The sequence below is a fragment of the Myxocyprinus asiaticus genome, chromosome 31 (genome assembly GCF_019703515.2).
Source record: "Myxocyprinus asiaticus isolate MX2 ecotype Aquarium Trade chromosome 31, UBuf_Myxa_2, whole genome shotgun sequence".
Classification (NCBI taxonomy): Eukaryota; Metazoa; Chordata; class Actinopteri; order Cypriniformes; family Catostomidae; genus Myxocyprinus; species Myxocyprinus asiaticus.
The window spans coordinates 31,268,516-31,290,268 of NC_059374.1; the positions used below are offsets into that span (position 1 = coordinate 31,268,516).

General features: G+C 43.8%; 1 protein-coding gene across 8 annotated transcripts in view; it reads right to left on the reverse strand.

Moving 5' to 3' along the window:
• LOC127421751 (RNA-binding protein Musashi homolog 2) overlaps positions 1–21,753 on the reverse strand; it is a 418,524-nt gene that overhangs the window by 47,130 nt on the left and 349,641 nt on the right. The window lies entirely within an intron of this gene.

Below are 21,753 nucleotides of genomic sequence, written 5' to 3' on the forward strand. Positions count from 1 at the left end.
TGCACTGAGAGACCACGTGTCTTTGGTATTTCTGAGTGTTTGAAAAAGAACAAGAACGTGAGTGTAACTGTGTTGGCGTGCCCACATGTGCGTGTCAAAGAGACAGAGAACCACTCAGCTTGCTCAAATCTGCAGTGTTCAAACATCATAATTAAATACTATCATTTTAGTGAACAATGAAGGACATCCACTCAAACGCTTTGTCAAAGTCATTATTATAATATAAATATAATTACAGAGCAGCTCTCTAATTAAAACACACATCTTTGGCTGCAGCAGTCCGTTCATGATTGAAAGCCAATAGACAATAAGTGGGTGACACTGGCAGATGGTTGGGTTCACATAGAAGGATGGATGGTAATTAGCCCTGTCTCTTACGGGTTCCATCCTATTCTTCAGCACAGACGCCCCTCCAAACCCTCATATTAGTGGCCTTAATAACCTTTCATGTGATGCTAATGCCTTATCAAAAAGAAGTCTTTATGACAAGATTAGCTGTGGAATTGAACAATGGGACTGAGTGCTTAACATCGAGATATATTGCAGCTAGTGTTAAGTATTCAGTCAACACAGCAGTCCTACACACGTGTGAGATTCAGCACTGACATAGCTTTTGTGGATTCTTCTTTGAAACTAAATAAGTCGAACTGTGTAGTCTCGCTGCCTAAGACAGTGTCTGTTTTTGCAGCTTTTTTTTTTTTTTTTTTTGTTTAGCAAAATTTAGAAATCCTGAATATGTTATTAGACAACCTGAAAAATCACAACACAACATGCAAAAACTGTAATCCATGTGTGAAAATATGTGGAGAAGAGTATGAGCTTGAAATTTTCAAGTCAAACACAACACTACCGATTGAGAAGAGAAACAGCTTACTAACACATTAAGGGCCGTTCATATAGGATGCGTTCTTGAAACAAAAAACAAGTGTCTCGAGATGTGTTTTTTAAAGTCTAACCATTCTTACTGCCTTCTAAAAGACCCCATGAAATCAAAATATGAGTTTTGTTGCTTTTAATCAATTTATTTTACTTTTGAAGCCATCTATATGTTACTGTGGATGTACTTAAAAGTTTACAAATTTACCGTTCAGCAGTTATACACAAAAATTATTTCTCTTCCAAGAAAACAGACTTCAAATATTGATGAATCATCCTGCACTATTTAGTTTTGTCCAAATTGTGTATGATCTCAAATGTAGTTTATTTTTCTTCCCATTGGCAAATAGTTTGTTCTAGTTGTATGCATACATCTAACAATTTTATTTAGTGAGGTTTATGCTTAAAGGTGAAGAATGTAATTTCTGCGCTACTAGTGGCACAAAACGGAATTACAAAAATGAAATATGTTTTCAAACAACCTTAGCCTACACCCTTAAAACTCATCACGCCCTTTCGCACGCTCTGATTCCATATGAACAATTAGGTCATACTAAATAAAAGGTGATTCATGTTTAATGTCGTAATGAACAAGACCACTATAACATATACACACCAGACAGAAATCGTGTCAGAGGAATCGGGTCGTTCGATAACACTGCCAGACTGAACAGCAGCTGGGTGTGCGGGGGATCCAGCACGAGGTGGGATGGTTCTTTTGGCAACTAGTAAGCGTAAAGATACATATTCAGAGTATCTTATGAATTTATCTGGAGCTCGGCAGTAATGGGCTAACTTATGTGGCAAACTTTGAGTGTAGCTTACCTTTCGAGAAGCAACTCAGCAAGCTTGGCGTCTCCATCGAACCCAAAAAAATCTCTCAAAGTCCTCCACCTTGTAAATGCGCTGCCAATGTTCACTCTGGTTTTACTCTGTTCTTTGTCTCTGTGTCTTTTAGCAAGTCTCCGAATTTTGGCTTTAACATCTGTAGGCGAAGCTAAATGTATTTTCCTCTGTACATGTCTGCCATGGTTGTTCATATTCCCCCGGCTGAACAGCTAGTACAAGTAGCCACGCCCTAAACTCACACTATAGGTTAAGCTAGAAAGGGATGGGTGGAGCTGTGTAGGCCGCTCAAAACATAAACATCAATGTTTTGATAGTGCCTGGGTGGCTCAGTGTTTATACATTTGGTGAAGGTAAACCCACGAACGTCTTACTTATAGTTGTCAAAGAATAATAAACTGGGATAGTAGCATGTATTTTTTGACATCAAAAAAGTTACATCATCTTTAAAACAAGTCTTCTAATCATACTCAACTATGTTTCTCAATTAAATGTATCTTATTTTATGTATGTAAAGAAATTTCACTGGAAAAAAGACAAAAATGCTGAATAAAAATATATACAGTCAAAGATCCCTACTATTTGTCCAGCCCAATATTCCTGTTTCGTAGAGGAAATACATCAACACAGGAAAGAAAACTGCACTTGTCTAGCCATTTCATGGGGTCTTAAAGTCTTGTCAGTGAATTTTGTGAATGTGTTTTATGATCACTAATGCCTATTTGTTTCTGCCAACAATCCTCTGGAGACCCTCCAGTTTGGACTGCGTACCGCCTGTTTTCTTTGCTGAATCTGTGTTTCTTTGCTGAGTCATAAAGGCATTAAATAATTAGACATGGTTGGTCATGATTTTAAGACATAATGGCCATTAAATGAGATTAGTGGGGCTGCTAACATTAAAACAGAAATGGCAAAACATCTGATGAATTTTAGATTGAATGTATCAGAACATAATTTAAACCGCTGATGAAAATGGAACAAAGAACCAGAACCGTGCCCTTGCTTTTCAACTACACTCAAAAAGCGCTATTAGTTGATGTAGCCATAATAAAATACATTCAGAGGGGAATGAATTAGAAATGAGAGCGCTAAAATGAGCGCCTTAGTAAGAGGGCGGATAAAAGAAAAGAGCGAGAACACAATCTCACCGTCCATCTTTTCATCAGGCAAACGAGAGGTGAGTCATGCTACTCTAGCAGAAGCCCTTGACTTGTATTACTTAGAAAAAGGGTATTTCTGTAAAGCTATCAAAGACTGCTGGGAGCCTGGGCAATGAAGCTTCCAAATGCTCAAGTCAGAGTGGCATTCACCAGTAGTGAACTCCTTCGTATTACGACCTCCTGCTCATAACTTTGGCTAATGAGGGTGCAGACGGTAGGAAACATGGGATGTGTCACTGCTCTGTTCGTCATAGCTCTGGAGTTTGTGGCTTTGGGAATTACAGGTGTGAGAATTGCGGGTCGATGCTGGCTGTAGGGGTTCGGCCACTTGTGGTGGAGGGGGTGTGAATTCAGCTGTGATTATTTAGCCGTAAGGCATGCGTGGTGGGGGCCAGCGTTTACCACATTCAATGATGGTTACAGAACAATTCCACTAAGTCAGGCGACTGTGAGCGCATAAACAAAGGCTGCTTCACTTGCAGCAGGACTGAAAGAATATACATGCAGCTTATGGCCAAGGATTTGACAGTAGTAAAAAGGAGGAGTCAGTTCCTATTAAACGACTGTGGTTCAATTTATAAGGCAAGCATAACTATTACTAATGCTCAGATTTAGGGTTAGTAATTTGAACAAACCTGTAACCCCAAGTGTTAAAGGAATATTCTTGGTTCAATAAAAGTTAAGCTCAGTCCACAGCATTTGTGGCATAATACTGATTACCACAAAAATACATTTAGACTCGTCCCTCCTTTTCTTAAAAAAAAAATCTGTTTTGCAGTGAGGCACTTACAATGGAAGTGAATGGGGCAAATCTGAAAAGTTTCAAAAGTTAAGCCACAAGACATAAAAAATATGCATGTTAACATGATTTTAGTGTGATAAAATCGCTTACTAGCCTTTCCTGTGTAAAGTTATAGCCAATTTTACAACTTCGATGCCATGACGATGTAATGTCGCAAACCCTGTAACCCTGTATCAAATGATACACACGTTTTAACAGAAGAATTAATGTAAGTGCTTTTATAAAATAATAGGCTTCACATTGCTGCCTTCAAACCCTCCACAAATTGGCCCCATTCACTTCCATTTTAAGTGCCTCTCTGCAGCCTCAACTTTTTTTTTAAGGAAATGTTGTAATCAACATTATGCCACATACAGTGCATCTGGAAAGTATTCACACCACTTCCACATTTTGTTATGTTACAGCCTTATTCCAAAATGGATTAAATTCATTATTTTCCTCAAAATTCTACAAACAATACCCCATAATGACAACGTGAAAGACGTTTGTTTGAAATCTTTGCAAATGTGTTAAAAAATAAATAAATTTAAAAAAAAATCACATGTACATAAGTATTCACAGCCTTTGCTCAATACTTTGTTGAAGCACCTTTGGCACCAATTACAGCCTCAAGTCTTTTTGAGTATGATGCTAATTGCCATCTGAACCCAGAATATTCCTTTCAACTTTGACACGCAACTCAAATCTTTTGGCTTGTTGAAAAAATGAGTTTTATTACTTTTCTATGTAATTGGATTAAAAAAATGGGCACAAAATCTCATAAACTTACACTTTAGGATGGATCCAAGCCATTTCTATGGCCAGAATCTCATAGAGACTTGGGGGTTGGCTGTTTTAAAATAAGCCAGTAAGCACCTAGCAACCAACAAGAACCCCCTAGTTTCCTCCTATTACATAAATCTGATAACTGCATAATAACACTCTAAAAACCACTCTGAACATCTTAGCAACTGCATAGCAACACCCTGACAACCACCCAAAACATTCCAGCATCCTGGCAGCATGCTTTGCAGGTGCAAGCACCACTCATATTTTCTTCAAAAAAATGTAAACTAGTTAATTTTTTCTATTCAGGAATTACTAACAACAAACATGTTTTTCTCCAATTTGTGGAGCCAGATCTTTGATTGGGTGAAACAAACTGCATTTAAATAAAAATGCACCAGCACAATTGTGCAATACATAGGAAATAGAGCTTGGAAAATGTCACACATCTCTTCATAAATACTTCCCCTGAACAATAAAGGTGTTCACTGATAACCTTTGTATCCATACTCAACATTACAGGAATCTATGACGGTCCACTTATGATCAAATGTTAAATACCCAAGCAATGTTTTTTATTGATCTCAGAGACACATTAAAGGGAAAAACACTAGAATGTATGAACGGCCACGGGGTGCATCACATACAAGGTGTGAAGCAGTGTCTGACTAATAGTGCATCTTATAAAGCAATTTCTGAAGGCAGAAAGCATGACCAGATTTCTCTAGTGCATTCATCATCACAGGCCTGTATAAAATGGTCCGGGAGGGCTTTTGGTAGAGCACCAAAGAAAAAAAAAAAAAAAAAAAAAAAAAAAAAAGCCACGAGGCGGGGTACTAAGGCTGGGAAATGTATTAAACATTCATGATATATTTGCAATGAATTTGCTGCTGTTATACTGTAGCATTAAGCAATACCGTAAATATCTATGTAATAATATATTATTTTAAAGTGCTTTTATTTGGGCCAATCAAAGAGTTCAATTCATTGCCATGAATGAGTTCAAACTGTCTGTTTCAATTATCTGATTCCAAACTCTGTGTGGCATTTTTCATATATTAAAATTATTTAGTAAAAATATACGTATTTATATGTGTATTACATGTATATACGTATAAAAACTATGTATTGTTATATTGGTGCATATAAATGAAAATGATTAAATATCATTCTTATGCTCAATTAGCAAAAAACATGACTTTTACTGTACAGTAAACCTTTTACTGCATTTTAGTTGTTACATTAACATTTTAAAGCTAGAGTTTTAAATTATTATTTTAATCTAGTTAATCTAGTTGTTTTAAAACAAAAAATGTAAATCTAGCAACAATGGATGTTTGGTTAAAATGATGGTTCCTATGATAAATAACAACAACAAAAAAACAGCTTTTCAAGCAATTTCACAGCAAATACGTAAATATCAATATATACACTGATCAGCCACAACATTAAAACCACTGACAGGTGAAGTGAATAACATTTAATCTTGTTACAATGGGACCTGTCAAGGGGTGGGACATATTAGGCAGCAAGTAAAGAGTCAGTTCTTGAATTTCATGTGTTGGAAGCAGGAAAAATGGGCAAGCGTAAGGATTTGAGGGACTTTGACAAGGGCCAAATTGTGATGGCTAGATGACTGGGTCACAGCATCTCCAAAACGGCAGGTCTTGTGGGGTGTTCCCGGTATGCAGTGGTTAATACCTACCAAAAGTGTTCCAAGGAAGGACAACCGGTGAACCGGCGACAGGGTCATGGGTGCCCAAAGCTCAGTGATGAAAGCCCGTCTGGTCCGATCCCACAGAAGAGCTACAGTAGCACAAATCAGAAACAGCTACATTGCTAGAAAGGTGTCAGAACAAACAGTGCATCGCAGCTTGCTGCGTATGGGGCTGCGTAGCCACAGACCGGTCAGAGTGTCCATGCTGACCCCTGTCCACCGCCGAAAGTGCCTACAATGGGCACGTGAGAGTCAGAACTGGACAATGGAGCAATGGAAGAAGGTGTCCTGGTCTGATGAATCACATTTTCTTTTAGATCATGTGGACAGACCTAATGAGTGTGTGCCATTTACCTGGAGAAGAGATGGCAGCAGGATGCACTATGGGAAGAAGGCAGGCCGGCGGAGGCACTGTGATGCTCTGGGCAATGTTCTGCTGGGAAACCTTGGGTCCTGGCATTCATGTGGATGTTACTTTGACATGTACCACCTACCTAAAGATTGTTGCAGACCACGTTACACCCCTTTATGGCAACGGTATTCCCTGATGGCAGTGGCCTCTTCCAGCAGGATAATGCACCCTGCCACACTGCAGAAATTGTTCAGGAATGGTTTGAGGAACATGACAAAGAGTTCAAGGTATTGACTTGGCCTCCAAATTCCCCATATCTCAATATAATTGAGCATCTATGGGATGTGCTGGTCCAACAAGTCCGATCCATGGAGGCCCCACCTCGCAACTTACAAGACTTAAAGGATCTGCTGTTAACGTCTTGGTGCCAGATACCACAAGACACCTTCAGTGGTCTTGTGGAGTCCATGCCTCGACGGGTCAGAGCTGTTTTTGCGGCACGAGGGGGACCTACACGATATTAGGCAGGTGGTTTTAATGTCGTGGCTGATCGGTGTATATTAAATATCGTCCAAATGCTGATAAATATATATTTACTTTTTTTTAGCTATATCGCCCACCCCAACTGGGTACTACACACAACAAAATATATAAAAGCAAACCACATTAAACTGGCAATGGATATAACAAGAGCTAAGCGTATATAAACCTTGCGCAAATCATGTCAAACCCAGTGCTTAAAAGCTCAGCTAGTTATCTAACCTCTGCATACGACAGTCATCTCACCTGGTTTACATTTTGAATTATTTACATATCATGCCTAATCCTCACAAAGCACAGCATGCTGAGTGGGTGGATGGGGGATGGATGTGTTAGGGGAAGACATATGTAACTGTACACAGGGGAAGAGCAGCCGAGCTGGGGAGGCAGTTGAAGCAGACAGCATCTTTTTAAGAGTGTTTTACACACGGCAATAAAACCACTCGATAAAGAGACATTTTTCAAAGTGGTAATGAGCAGCAGAAAAGAAAAATATCAGTTCTGGTGTGTAGAAAAAATAAAGAATATGAGACACTGTGGCATAAACATTACTGGTAGGTTTTAGCTAAGGAAAAGTAAATTATTACCAACAAATACAGCAGGGAATGCACAGGTTTAGTTACCACCTCTGACTATTGCACTGATGTACAGTGTATCCAAAAAGTATTTGGACACTTAAGACAAAATATCCAACAAAGTATCATTTTAAAACAAACTGAAGTTATATTAGGTTTTAAATGATAATACAATATACTGCACATATATACTGTTCAAAACAAAGAAAAAAACTATTTGGACACTTTCTGGTTGTCAAATGTTAGTGGAACATGTGCATAGTCAATGTTATGAACTACACCTGTGGTTACTATGCTTGGACACCTGTGTGAACTTGAGGGAAACTAGCTTAACACATCCACTAATATGACCTTTTGGTTAAAAGTGTGGTTTTTGGTTGCAAAAATGGCTCAGAAAAAGTGAAATTTGTTCTAAGAAAAGGTGTTTGCAGATGCTACTTGGTTTGATATTTGGATTGTAATGCAATTACATAAGTGTTGCTCAAGTGTACAAACATTTTTTTGGGTTACTGTATGTACAGAGAGGAAACTAATAAAATATAATATAATATAATATACTATAAAATAATATAATATAATATACTCACTTAGCACTTTATTAGGAACTGTACACCTACTTATTCATGCGATTATCTAATCAGCCAATCGTGTGGCAGTAGTGCAATGCATATAATCGTGCAAATATGGGTCAGGAGCTTCAGTTAATGTTCATATCAACCATCAGAATGGGGTAAAAATGTGACCTCAGTGATTTCGAACATGGCATGATTGTTGGTGCCAGACGAGCTTGTTTGAGTATTTCTGTAACTGCTGATCTCCTGGGATTTTCACCCTCAACAGTCTATATAGTTTACTAAGAATGGTGCCAAAAACAAAAAAACATCCAGCGAGTGGCAGCTCTGCAGACGGAAACACCTTGGTGATGAGAGTGGCCAACGGAGAATGGCTAGACTGGTCTGAGCTGGCAGAAAGGATATGGTAACTCAGATAACCACTCTGTACAATTGTAGTGAGCAGAATAGCATCTCAGAATGCACAACACGTCGAACCTAGAGGTGGATGGGCTACAACAGCAGAAGACCATTTGGTGCACTTTATTAGGATCATATTGTTCCTAATAAAGTGCTCAGTGAGTGTATAATATGTGTTATGCCATATGCTAATCAAACTGGATCTTATTTGAGGATCCAAAGTTCAAGAGGTTGGGGAACAACATATGGGACACTTGAGATTATCGGTCTTTGAACTGTAAACTTTATTGCATTTCTGAAGATCAGGGCAACAGAGAGTTGAGAGATCTGGGTCTGGCCAGTGTGCTAATGTCAGAACCTGTCTAGACATCAGCAAGACCTCATACAGCTAGAGCAAACCAGCCAGCCTCCCCTGCGGCTTTCTGACCCCCTGGATCCAGGTCCAATCTTTGCCATCAACATGAGCACATATAATGAGACTGCGGCCCAGGGACAGGCCTCCTCGATTGGCAGCCTGACGCTCTACTTTGCAGTCCACCGCCTCCTTGATGAGGGCAATTACCAGGCAGACAAATACTATGTCTCTGGCAGAGGGGCACAGGGATTAACCCAGGGGGGCAGACAAAGTCACCCCTCATCAGGAAGATTTTTAAGAAGCACATCTGATGGCAATGGGCTTCTCATTGATGATTATGAAAGAAGGGGCAGATGTGCAGTCAGTACAACAGGCAGAAAAGGCAGGGGGCTGATGCTTATGTAATTGTATATTAATGTACATTGAACAGTATACATTTTCAAGGCCGTGATGCTAAGACCCTTTTAGACCATATAAAGGGGTAATATCACATTGGATTCGGATTTCCTGAAGGATACACCAGTGCTTGTAAGTCTGCAAAAGAGTAGTGCTTTAGTTTATGATCAAAAAATCTAGAAATTGAGAAGACAGAGGAATTGGATGCAGAGAGAAGGGGACCCAGCTGATACTAGCACCTGAAGCAGCCAGACTATTATGACATCATCACATATGATTTTGAAATTCTAAACATTCTAAGGGGCTGTTCAAACAGAATGTGTTCTTGCATAAAAAAAACAAACAAAAAAAAAAAAAACAATGCAATTAATAGAACAGAATGCAGGCGTCTCGAGATGCATTTTTAAATTGACAAAGCATCTTAAAAATGCTTCGCTCATGGCACAAAATGCTGAAAAAGCAGCAAGACAGGTTGCAGTGGTCAAAGACGTCTGTCTAGCATATGTTTACAAAGAAAAACGTCATGGTTACTTATGTAACCTCCGTTCCCTGATGGAGGGAACGAGACGTTGTGTCGATGTAGTGACACTAGGGGTCACTCTTGGGAGCCCGAGACACCTCTGGTCTTTGATAAAAGGCCAATAAAAATTGGCGAGTGGTATTTGCATGCCACTCCCCTGGACATACAGGTATAAAAGGAGCTGGTATGCAACCACTCATTCAAGTTTTATGCTGAGGAGCCGATTTAAGGTCCGGCAATTTCAGCATGTAGTTCAGCGTCGTGGCAGGAGGGACACAACGTCTTGTTCCCTCCATCAGGGAACGGAGGTTACGCAAGTAACCATGACGTTCTCTATCTGTCACTCACTCTACGTTGTGTCGATGTAGTGACACTAGGGGTCCCTATACGAAATGCCACAATTGGCTGAACTGTGTTACGTGAACTGGTGGTGTGTGGTGGGCAGACTACTGTTTGCCTCATAGCCAGCACACCAGGTCGACACGTAACCTCCCCCAACATAGTTATGAGTGTCGAACGGCCCTTTTTGGGGACAAGTCGACTACCCAAAAGATAGAGACAAGCTAAACCCAGTCATGTCCTCTTTTCCCCTTCTCTTTTTTCCACTTCCTAAAAAAGAAGGGGGATTATCCGATTGGGCAGCCAGGTCTAGTCGGGGGGTGTCCCTCCCAAGGGGAAGACACAGCGGAGACCACACCTCGCCCAAAGTGAGGGGGGGATATTTAAGTGGAAGGATACGTCACATAGTCTTTCCAACCATGTGGAGAGTCTTCAAGGTAGATCCTGGCCAATAGGGGAGGAGTTACTACAAACATGGAGACTGGGGCAGAGGGGCTCTGCCAAAGGAAGACGCAGTTTGCCAACAGGGAAACGAATTAGCGGAAGATATATATCTCATGGGGTTAGCCTTACAGGGAACCGCCACATGCGGAGCACCTATCCCAGAACAGGACTCTTAGTTAGCACGTGTATTGGGCCGGCAGCGAATCTCTCCGAAAACTCGACTGCCACAGGGCTCAGAGGAAGTCAACCAGGGAACAAACTTGTGAACACTACCGGGAATTAATGGCGCATGTTTTCAGCTCAAAAGGAGGTGGAAAGTGCTATGTGCAAGCGATACACCCGGCCGGCTATCCCGGGCTTATCCACTTGTATTGCGTGCCACTACCTGGGACGAAACCAGTTCCACCCGGAGGTTGTAGAACCTTGCAAAGGTGTTGGGTGTTACCCAGCCCGCTGCTCTGCAAATGTCTGTTAGAGGCACCCCTGGCCAGGGCCCAGGAAGCCGCTACACTATAGAATGGGCTCGTAGCCCTACCGGGGGCAGCATGTCCTGGGCGATATATGCCATAGTTATGGCGTCAATGAGCCAGTGGGCGATCCTCTGCTTGGAGACAGCACTTCCTTTCCGCTGTGCACCAAAGCAGACAAAGAGCTGCTCAGAGATTCTAAAGCTCTGCGTGTGATCCAAATAGATGCGTAAAACATGCACCGGACACAGTGACGACAGGGCTGGGTCTGCCTCCTCCTGGGGCAGGGTTTGCAGGTTCACCACCTGGTCCCTAAAAGGGGTGGTGGGAACCTTGGGCACATAGTCCGGTCGGGGTCTCAGGATCACGTGAGAGTAACCCGGACCGAACTCCAGGCACGTTTCGCTGACAGAGAATGCTTGCAGGTCATCTAACCTCTTGATGGAGGTAAGCGCAGTCAGGAGGGCAGTCTTCAAGGAGAGTGCCTTAAGCTCGGCTGACTGCAAAGGCTCAAAGGGGGCTCTCTGTAGACCCTGAAGAACTACAGAGAGGTCACATAAGGGAACAAGGCGCGGTCTGGAGGGATTCAACCTCCTGGCGCATCTTAGGAACCTGATGATCAGGTCGTGCTTCCCTAAGGACTTACCGTCGACTGCGCCGTGGTTTGCTGCTATGGCGGCATATGACATATGCTACCGTTACCATGTTGTCTGTCCGAACTAACACGTGCTTGCCCTGGATCAACAGCCGGAACCTCCGCAGGTGAGCAGAATTGCCAACAACTCGAGGCAGTTGATGTGCCAATGCAGTCGTGGACCCATCCAGAGGCCGGCGGCTGCATGCCCATTGCAAACAGCGCCCCAGCCCGTTTTGGAGGCGTCTGTCGTGACCACGACGCGCCTGGAGACCAGTTCTAAAGGAACACCTGCCCGTAGAAATGAGGGCTGAAAAGACAGTGACACACCGGCGTGATGGCCACGCGATGTGTCGCGTGGCGCCATGCCCATCTCGGGACTTGAGTCTGGAGCCAGTGCTGAAGCAGCCTCATATGCATCAACCCGAGCGGGGTGGCCACCGCCGAGGATGCCATATGCCCCAGAAGACTCTGAAAAAGTTTCAGTGGAACCGCTGTTTTCTGTTTGAACGCCTTCAAACAGGCCAGCACCAACTGGGCGCGTTCGTTCGTAAGGCGTGCCGTCAAGGAGACTGAGTCCAACTCCAAACCGAGAAAAGAGATGCTCTGAACTGGGAGGAGCTTGGTCTTTTCCCAGTTGACCCGAAGCCCTAGTCGGCTGAGGTGTGAGAACCCACCGTCTTTTTTCGGTACGATGAAGTAGGGGCTGTAAAACCCTTTCTTCATCTCGCCTGGAGGGACAGGTTCTATCGCGCCCTTCCGTAGGAGGGTAGCGATCTCCGCGCGCAAGGTGGCAGCATTTTTGCTCTTGACCAAGGTGAAGTGAATACCACTGAACCTGGGCAGATGCCTGGCAAACTGAATCACGTAGCCGAGTCGGACGGTCCGGATCAGCCATCGCAACGGATTGGAAAGCGCGAGCCACACGTCCAAGTTCCGCGCAAGGGGGACCAAGGGGACAACGTCGTCGGACGTACCGGCAGGTGGGGCCTCGCAGCGGGGCGGAGCTTGAGGTGCCACACCACGTCGTGTCCGTGCTGAGTCTAGGGACATTGAAGCACTTACCTGGCTCCTTGTGACCACCCCGGAACAGCCTGGGACAGGGGAGGAAGAAGCCTGTCCTCGTAACCCGTGGAGACTGCCACAACGGGGGCGGCTGTGTGCCATAGCTGCGCGCTGAGGGGCGGAAAGGCCACCGCTGGAGCGCCAATCCATACACACCGGGTATGTGATCCAGGCCCTTTTGCTGAACTGTTGGGTACTGCAGCCACTTGGGCATGCGGCGAAATCAAACAAAAAGGCAACAAAAGATTTTCTGCCCGGCCCTCCACCGGGGGATGGAGTGGTATTTTAATCAGCTCCATGTGAGTGGGATCCCTTGTCCCTGGGTCGCCCGTCTCAGGGGCGCTTTGAGGACCTCCGTGGGTTCTTAGGCGCCGGCTGTGAGATGGGTGGCATCTGCTTCCTGCGGTGGGCTCCACGCCGGGGCCGAGCCGAAGGGGCGGGCTGCAGTGGAGCTGGTGCAGTCACCACAGGGGGACGCCCTTGGCGACGAGCAGACGGGGTGCGGGATCTTGAGCTGCGCTGGGGGCAGGATGAGCCGGATTGCCTCCATCTGCTGCTTCACCGCCGAGAACTGCTGGGCAAAGTCCTCGACAGTGTCACCGAATAGGCCCATCTGGGAAATGGGGGCAGCAAGGAACCGTGTCTTGTCGGCCTCGCCCATCTCGACCAGGTTGAGCCAAAGGTGGCGCTCCTGGACCACTAGTGTGGCCATCGTCCGCCCGAGAGCGAGGTTGGTCGGCGAGCACAGTTCCTGCATCAAATCTGGGGCGGAACTACCCTCGTGCAGTTCTTTCAACGCCTTGGCTTGGTGGACCTGCAGGAGAGCCATGGCATGCAGGGTAGAGGTGGCTTGTCCAGCAGCACTGTAGGCTTTAGCCGTCAGGGACGACGTGAGCCTACAGGGCTTGGACGGGAGCTTAGGGTGTCCGCATCAAGTGGCGGCGCTCTGTGGGCATAGGTGCACCGCGAGCGCCTTATCCACCGGGAGAATCGCCGTATAGCCCCTGGCCACCTCGCCATTGAGGGTAGTGAGTGCGGGGGAACTGCGGAATCGGGGCCGGGCAGTAAAAGGTGCCTCCCACGACTTCGTCAGCTCCTCGTGCACTTCCGAGAAGAATGGCACTGGAGCGGGCAGTGGCTGCTTTGAGCAGCGGAACCAATCATCAAGCCACGAGAGTTCAGGGGGAGAACGGAGGGTTCCACTCTAACCCGACGCTCGCAGCCGCCCGGGAAAGCATGTCCGTCATTTCGGCATCGGCCTGTGACTGGGCAATCGTCCCCAAAGGGGGAAGCCTAGCTGAGGCTTCTGCGTCCGACTGGACAAGCCCGCTCGCCAATGCTGCACTTGAGAGCTCATCATCTTCGCGGGCTCCGAACAAGAAGCCAGACTTGCTGTGAGGCGAGCCGGTGAACTCATCCGGAAGCCCGATTGGGGCAGACGAGCGTGCTGGGGAATGGGAGGTCCGCGGGGGGATACCCGGCAGAGACGATCCCATTGGGGTCCCCAAATCGCCCCCAGTGCTAGCCGCGCTGGCCTCATACCCATAGGTAGAAGGACCGAGGCGGGGAGCCGCTGGGGTGGCTTACGAAAGCAAGCCGCGACCGCAACGTTGCCATGGTCATGTTCTCGCAGTGAGAACATAAACCATCCACAAACGCTGCCTCCGTGTGGGTCGCGCCCAGACACGAAAGACAGTGATCATGACCATCCAAAGTTGAGAGATAACGACCGCAACCAGGAATAACAAACAACCGGAAAGGCATCTTTAGAAAGACGTGCCTTTAAAAAGACGTTCCGTGTGTGCCACTCTATTAGAGAAATATATACTCTTTTAGAGGAGGAAAAGCTCTTTCAGAAAATATACTCTCTTGTTTTTCTGCCGAAGCGCCCAGGGGCATTCTCTGCAGTGCACCAGTGCAGAGGAGGGAGAAGCCGCTGAAATGCGCCGTCAGATCCAGCAGAGATGAATGAACAGTAGTATTCAGCTCAATGAGCATGACCGTTCGGCTCCGAAGAGAAAATCTGAATGAGTGGTTGCATACCAGCTCCTTTTAAACCCATATGTCCGGGGGAGTGGCATGCAAATACCACTCGCCAATTTTCATTGGCCTTTTATCAAAGACCAGAGGTGTCTCGGGCTCCCAAGAGTGACCCCTAGTGTCACTACATCGACACAACGTCGAGTGAGTGACAGATAGGGAATAATTACAAAACAACATATCACAAAAATGCATCCTGTGGTAACGGCAAGATTTTTAAACATTAAATGTCACATTTCTTAAAAGTACAAAGTTTATTTAAAACAAAATGCTGAAAATGAAGGGGCCATTCACACAAAATTAATTATTGCCTTAAAGCGAGACAAAAGGACAAAAAGAAAGAAAAAAATCTAGGTGTCTCAAGACGTGCTTTTAAAAGTGCAAGTTCTTTCAAGTTGACAAGAAGTCTTAAAAACACTTCACTCAATGCCAAGATGCTGAAAGAGCAGCAAAATACATCACACCGGTCAAAGACGTCCATCTAGTTCACATTTACATAGAAAAACTATGTCAAAATAGTGCAGATGGACACAAAAAGCATCCTGTGTAAACGCCCCCTAACACTGCATGTCAGCTGGAGATTTTCGAACATTAAACGTTAAATTTCTTTTTTTTTCTCCCCAATTCCCACTACTTACTAGGTCCTCGTGGTGGCACAGTTACTCACCTCAATCCGGGTGGCAGAGGACAAGTCTCAGTTGCCTCCGCTTCTGAGACAGTCAATCTGCGCATCTTATGTGGCTCGCTGTGCATGACACTCATGCTACTCTCCGCGATCCACGCACAACTTACCACGTGCCCCAATGAGAGCGAGAACCACTAATTGAAACCACAAGAAGGTTACCCCATGTGACTCTACCCTCCCAAGCAACCGGGCCAATTTGGTTGCTTAGGAGACCTGGCTATAGTCACTCAGCATGCCCTGGATTCAAATTCGTGACTCCAGGGGTGGTAGTCAGCATCAATACTCGCTGAGCTACCCAAGCCCCAAACATTAAATTTGGTAAAAAAACAAAAATAGGTAGCACACCAGTGACTGAAATCATCTATAAAAGGTTCACTGGAGTCTGTCAGTTGTTGGAGCTGAATTAATTGCAAGAAAATAGCTAAGAAGAAAGGAAGGTATGAGGAATACAGTGTTCTCTATGCAATCAATGAGCCAAAACTTCAGTCAACAAGAAGCTCAAGGAAAAAGAGATGCTCCATTTAGACCAGTGTGTGAGTTGTAGATCTGATACAAGTTGATAATCAAACCCATACTGGTTAAAATGCCTCTGCAGTGTAGCCTGGGATATGACAGGGTTTCAGCCTGATTGTGGGGAACTTCAGATGAGTCATCAGTGTGATTACAGCAGGCATGAGACAGGCTGTCTGATCTATCGCTTTGAGACGACCTCCACAATGACCTCTGCCATCCTTCACAGCATCTATTCAGTAAAAACACACAACATTTACCCGCACAACCCACGCCATTCAAGAATTACCCATAAATGAACCACCAGGATCCGTTTTAACACCCTGTCTACGCAAGACATTCAAAGACGCGTCACAATGGCTTGTGTAAGACTACAGTGGAAGCATCAAAGCTGCATGTCATCTCAGAATCAGCTGTGAGCTGAAGGCTACACTTCAGAAAATATTAAAACGGGTTAATATCTTAAGGCTAATTTATTTTATATGCAAAATCCATATTATAATGTTACTATTGCCACAAATGTGTATACATATGGTTAGAAGCATATGATGATATAAATTGATAGACCAGAGACCAAAAACATCATAAGCTGGCTTTGATAAACAGTCAGAAGTAGTTTTAATATTAGGGGTGTCGATTTAACACGTTAACTCAGTGTGATAAATTATAGAAAAAATAACGAGTGAAAAAAATTTACATAATTCATCATGTCCCCGAACTGTAATAAGGAAAATTCCTACCACTTGAACAATTCAAGCTTGAAGTACCACCTGTTTTCTCCAGGAGGCAGCAAGGTAAACTCCAGCTATATAGGCAACGTGCAGATTATACAGAGAACAAACCACACTCACTGAGAGCAGACAGCACAAGATGAGGACGGACATGTTCTTGCATTCAAATACAGCATGATGGAGCACAAATCCGAACACAGGGATCCAAAGACATGTTTTTCTAAGTTTGAAACTATGTTTAACTTGACACAGCGACCTAAAATCCGTATGTTTATGACGCAACGCAACCAAAGTGAGATGCTCCAAAAGTGCCCGGCTGATGCAGACGTACACTGACAAGTCTTTAGAAAAGCCCTTATGATAAATCTCGGACTGACTGATGAATTCAGTTGCAAAATGGATAGCTGTGAACTGTAGGCCAATAATAGGCTTATGTTCAAATATATGGAAATACAGTAACCAATACAGTGCATCCGGAAAGTATTCACAGAGCTTCACTTTTTCCACATTTTGTTATGTTACAGCCTTATTCCAAAATGGATTAAATTCATTATTTTCCTCAAAATTCTACAAACAATACCCTATAATGACAACGTGAAAGAAGTTTGTTTGAAATCAAATTTATTAAAAATAAAAAACGGAAAAAAAAAAAAAAAAATCACATGTACATAAGTATTCACAGCCTTTGCTCAATACTTTGTTGAAGCACCTTTGGCACCAATTACAGCCTCAAGTCTTTTTGAATTTGATGCTACAAGCTTAGCACACCTATTTTTGGGCAGTTTCTCCCATTCTTCTTTACAGGACCTCTCAAGCTCCATCAGGTTGGATGGGGAGTGTCAGTGCACAGCCATTTTCAGATCTCTCCAGAGATGTTCAATCGGGTTCAAGTCTGGGCTCTGGCTGGGCCACTCAAGGACATTCACAGAGTTGTCCCGTAGCCACTCCTTTGTTATCTTGGCTGTGTGCTTAGAGTCGTTGTCCTGTTGGAAGATGAACCTTCACCCCAGTCTGAGGTCCAGAGTGCTCTGGAGCAGGTTTTCATCAAGGATGTCTCTGTACATTGCTGCATTCATCTTTCCCTCGATCCTGACTAGTCTCCCAGTTCCTGCCGCTGAAAAACATCCCCACAGCATGATGCTGCCACCACCATGCTTCACTGTAGGGATGGTATTGGCCAGGTGATGAGTTTCCTCCAGACATGACGCTTGCCATTCAGGCCAAAGAGTTCAATCTTTGTTTCATCAGACCAGAGAATTTTGTTTCTCATGGTCTGAGAATCCTTCAAGTGCCTTTTGGCAAACTCCAGGCGGACTGTCATGTGCCTTTTACTGAGGAGTGGCTTCCGTCTGGCCACTCTACCATACAGGCCTGATTGGTGGAGTGCTGCAGAGATGGTTGTTCTTCTGAAAGATTCTCCTCTCTCCACAGAGAAACGCTAGAGCTCTGTCAGAGTGACCATCGGGTTCTTGCTCACTTCTCCCCAGATCGCTCAGTTTGGCCGGGCGGCCAGCACTAGGAAGAGTCCTGGTGGTTCCAAACTTCTTCCATTTATGGATGATGGAGGCCACTGTGCTCACTGGGACCTTCAATGCTGCAGACATTTTTCTGTACCCTTCCCCAGATCTGTGCCTTGATACAATCCTGTCTCGGAGGTCTACAGACAATTCCTTGGACTTCATGGTTTGGTTTGTGCTCTGACATGCACTGTTAACTGTGGGACCTTATATAGACAGGTGTGTGCCTTTCCAAATCATGTCCAATCAACTGAATTTACCACAGGTGGACTCCAATCAAGTTGTAGAAACATCTCAAGGATAATCAGTGCAAACAGGATGCACCTGAGCTCAATTTTGAGTGTCATGGCAAAGGCTGTGAATACTTATGTACATGTGATTTTTTTTCATTTTTTATTTTTAATAAATTTGCAAAGATTTCAAACAAACTTCTTTCATGTTGTCATTATGAGGTATTGTTTGTAGAATTTTGAGGAAAATAATGAATTTAATCCATTTTGGAATAAGGCTGTAACATAACAAAATGTGGAAAAAGCGAAGCGCTGTGAATACTTTCCGGATGCACTGTATATTGGATTCTAAAGCCACTTTTTTTATTTTTACAGTCTTATCAATGTTTTACTAGTCTGCCACAATAATGTAATGCATTTTAATTATCTGAATTACTATTTTTATATATATATATATATATATATATATATATATATATATATATATATATATATATATATATATTATATTTGTTATTATTCAAATATGTCTATTTATAATTATTTTATCATTATATACTGAATTAATGTTATATGAGGGGCTTTCTCATCAAATATTTATATGTTATTAATTGGATCAAGATGGCGCCCCGCAAATGGCTGCTTCAGTGTGGAGTGTTTTTGTTACTTTTGTTTGTCATGTTTTTTGCTCCAAGAGACGCATGTGTGGGAAGCACACCAGCATGCATGTGAAGCTACATCGACGCAGCTTTAGGACTCCGCTGCCGAGTATTCATCTGCCGCATGTCCGCTCCCTCGCCAACAAAACGGATGAACTGCTTCTGCTCAAACAAATAAGGACTTTTCAAACTCTGCTGCTCTGTGTTTCACGGAAACCTGGCTGAATGAAGCCATCCCGGACAGCACGTTACATCTGCCAGGCTTTCAGCTGTTCAGAATGGATCGCACTGCGGATTCATCGGGGAAAACGAGAGGCAGCGGGACATGCTTTTACATCAACGAAAGTTGGTGTACAGATGTAACAGCATTGAAGAAGATGTGCTGTCCTAATTTAGAAGCGCTCTTCATCAATTGTAAACCTTTCTACTCGCTGCGGGAGTTTTCCTAGTTTATTCTGGTGAGTGTTTACATCCCGCCACAAGCATGCATGAACGCAGCACTGCAACAGCTGGCTGATCACATCACAGACTAGTCAGTTGTAAGCTCTCCGTAAAGTAACGCATAGTCGCATAATATGACATTTACCTCTACTGATCCAATAAACAGCCTTCAAATTTGACACAGAAGTGTTAAACAGCCATGAATTTCAATTTTATCTTGTTCAAATCTTGTTTGCTTGTAACTGTCCTAACGTCAGCTGTAATAAATGATATCCCCATTGAAATACGATACATAATAAAACAAGATTTCATTAATGATATATTTAGCTTATGTAAATAAAAATATTCAATAACTGTATCTAAAATGAATAAGGGGCAATAAATAAATACTAATACAACAGTCTGGAAAAATAGACATTTATTTGTTTTAATATCTATTTCGTATACGTTGAAACTTGACACAGGGTGGCGTACACTGGAAAGTACACCGTTAGATCGGTTTCATGCTGAAGAAGTACGTTTTTTACATAATGTTTTCTCCCATAAATGTAAATGAGTGTAATGCAACATCATCATATTGGCTATGTCGAAAGGACTGAAGCCTGTCAACCAAAACATGAGCTCATTGATGTCATAAAATATCATTCTGCTTTTTTATTCCAGCCGTTACTTCTGGTCAGAGGCTTCAGTAAATATTTAGTTTATATGCAGGGTTATGTTCTACCTAAGTTTAATGGTGCAATGCTCAAATATTTAGTAGTGTGTAAATTGTGACTTAGTGCCCATTTATGCCACAACTAGGCTAAGTTGTAACATACGTATAGCTGGTGCAACAGGCTCCAGGACATCCAGGTACAAGAACCGTTTTTACCCTCAGGCCATTTACCACATGAATAATTAAACAGCCTTCAGGACTCCCCATAGTGCAATAATGCAAATAAATATCTCATGTACATACACTATATTGCCAAAAGTATTCACTCATCTGCCTTTAGACGCATATGAACTTAAGTGACATCCCATTCTTAATCCATAGGGTTTAATATGACGTCGGCCCACCCTTTGCAGCTATAACAGCTTCAACTCTTCTGGGAAGGCTTTCCACAAGGTTTAGGAGTGTGGGTTTATGGGAATGTTTGACCATTCTTCCAGAAGCGCATTTGTGAGGTCAGACACTGATGTTGGACGAGAAGGCCTGGCTCGCAGTCTTCACTCTAATTCATCCCAAAGGTGCTCTATCGGGTTGAGGTCAGGATTCTGTGCAGGCCAGTCAAGTTCTTCCACACCAAACTCGCTCATCCATGTCTTTATGGACCTTGCTTTGTGCACTGGTGCGCAGTCATGTTGGAACAGGAAGGGGCCATCCCCAAACTGTTCCCACAAAGTTGGGAGCATGGAATTGTCCAAAATCTCTTGGTATGCTGAAGCATTCAGAGTTCCTTTCACTGGAACTAAGGGGCCAAGCCCAGTTCCTGAAAAACAACCCCACACCATAATCCCCCCTCCACCAAACTTCACAGTTGGCACAATGCAGTCAGACAAGTACCGTTCTCCTGGCAACCGCCAAACCCAGACTCGTCCATCAGATTGCCAGATGGAGAAGCGTGATTCGTCACTCCAGAGAACGCGTCTCCACTGCTCTAGAGTCCAGTGGCGGCGTGCTTTACACCACTGCATCCGACGCTTTGCATTGCACTTGGTGATGTATGGCTTGGATGCAGCTGCTCGGCCATGAAAACCCATTCCATGAAGCTCTCTATGCACTGTTCTTGAGCTAATCTGAAGGCCACATGAACTTTGGAGGTCTGTAGCGATTGACTCTGCAGAAAGTTGGCGACCTCTGCGCACTATGCGCCTCAGCATCCGCTGACCCCACTCAGTCATTTTACGTGACCTACCACTTCGTGGCTGAGTTGCTGTCATTCCCAATCGCTTCCACTTTGTTATAATACCACTGACAGTTGACTGTGGAATATTTAGTAGCGAGGAAATTTCACGACTGGACTTGTTGCACAGGTGGCATCCTATCACAGTACCACGCTGGAATTCACTGAGCTCCTGAGAGCGGCCCATTCTTTCACAAATGTTTGTAGAAGCAGTCTGCATGCCTAGGTGC